The 2,040-nt window shown below is 34.2% G+C and overlaps 1 long non-coding RNA gene across 1 annotated transcript in view; it reads left to right on the top strand.

The window, feature by feature from the left end:
• The window catches only part of LOC120605074 (uncharacterized), an 8,463-nt gene extending 7,338 nt beyond the window's left edge, over positions 1-1,125 (top strand). Inside the window, exon 2 of the long non-coding RNA XR_005653518.1 lies at positions 12-1,125. This is a non-coding gene — a long non-coding RNA (uncharacterized LOC120605074). The remainder of the gene's footprint in view (positions 1-11) is intronic.
• Positions 1,126-2,040: the final 915 nt, after the last annotated feature.

The raw sequence follows: 2,040 nt of genomic DNA on the forward strand, positions 1-2,040 counted from the left end.
TAGGAAAAAAGGTATTTTAAATGGCCTACAGCACTAAGTAAAGGTTGTTACCAATAGAATTTCATTTTAATGACCATGTGGAGATATTTTAGTCCTCCTTTGCCTTTCCTCAGAAAGGATCTTTCCAGGTCAGCAATCTCCCCATGAATGGATAATGTAAGGCATTAATTTACTCATATTCACATCATTTTTAGTGATACCAGATTTTATATATCAGCACTAGATTGTTCCATTCTCAGTGGAATAAAACTGTTTCCAAATATTTTGAAAGGAAAATGAACTTAAATTCTTAAATTACCATGACAGCAATCCTGTCCAGGTGAGGTCTGCCTTGTCTAATTCATTTTTTAACTACTTGGTGCCCAGAACTCAGAAGAAAAGTCCATTGTCGACAATGGACATACCTAGTAAAGATGGTAAGCACCTGGGATTTTTTTTTCCCCCCCTGACCAAGTGCACATTTTTTACCAGAGGTTTTACCAGTTGATTCATCACCATAACTTCTCACAGGTGTATCTCTAGTAGCTCTAGAAACAATGTCTAACACTTTGGACTCAACAGAGACTTGGCAACATATTATCCAGTTTATTTAGCTTGGTTTTGGCTGTGTTGTCTCTGGATCAGCCCACTTGATGTCAGGAACATGACCTCTCTGCTAGTCCATATTTAATACATGTGCTAGGTATTTTAAGAGGTAAAATGATCAAATACTAAAGGTCGAAGGATTCATTCACAAGTTCATTATACTACATTAGCTTCAATACATTCAAACCAAAAAACTGTTAGGTAGATTTATTTTTATATAAGCATGTTTATTTTAATCAGATGTTTTAACTTGGAATTGAAAAAAATACATTTATGAGATGTTTTATAAGATGTGTAAATAGAGAACTGTATTTATTACTACAGTAAAGATTCAGTAACTCAAAGACCGTGATAACAAACCTTGTACAGTGGTATATTCTTCCATATATATTGTGTTTCTCTGCCCATTTTCTTTAAATTCATTAACTGTATATAATATATGTAAATGTATAGTACTTGTAAATAGATTCCAAACTTGCTTTTCTATTGAGTACAAAGTAAAACAATTTGTAATAAAATGTGTGACTATAAAACAAAATATTTTCAAGTCTTTTATTGAGCCCATAGGCAAATATATGATCTCTGAAATGTTTTTGATTTTTGATGTGTAAGTACATTTGCTATCTAAGTACTTACACTTCAATGTATTAGGTATTTTGGACTCACCTTAAGAAGTAAAAAGTAAAACTTTCACAAGAACAAAACGAAATATCTTTACCAAATCCTGGATTGTTTTAACTATGAGTGGTATGCCGTTTTGTCTTGACCAATGACTTGGTGAACTTTATTGTCCTCTGTGATGGTTTGGATTTCATAACCAGCACCTATTTCTTGTGCAATGTAAAAAGAAGAAGAAAAACACAATTAGAAAGAAGTGTATAACTAACGTACCAATCTTAAAATGATCTAACATGAACATGACTTTTCTATTAATTTTCCCTTTAAAGAAAACATATTTCATGACTGTGTCAAGGCCAAAACATAAGAACATGTTATTATCAGGTCACAAAGAAATATACTGTTCCTCTTCAGTTTCTTTCATCCAAAACATAAGAAATGAAATGATTTTTCTAAATGTCTTTGGTCAGACACTCGATAGTGACTCCTGATCTCCCAGTAAAGGTTATAAAATGAAACCATTAAGTATTGGTTAGAGGCCCAGCATTGTTGCTAAGATCAACCTGTATTTACCGCCAATCCATCAGATATAACCACGTGCTCCAACCTAACCTAGTTAACAAGCATTTGATGGAATCCTACTGTACAGACCATGGTTTGTCTTCAACTGAAACAAGGACTATGACGCAGTCCCACTCCTCTTAATCTCACTCCTCTTGGCCCAGGCAGCAGATACAGAAGCTGCCTCCAGAGCAATGAATCTCAGTTTTCCTTCTTGATATACTTGCTTTTGGGTGCCCAAGGTTAGGAACAAATCCTGGAAGCCCACCTCTTTCT

The sequence above is a fragment of the Pteropus medius genome, unplaced genomic scaffold, assembly GCF_902729225.1.
Source record: "Pteropus medius unplaced genomic scaffold, Ma_sr-lr_union100, whole genome shotgun sequence".
NCBI lineage: Eukaryota > Metazoa > Chordata > Mammalia > Chiroptera > Pteropodidae > Pteropus > Pteropus medius.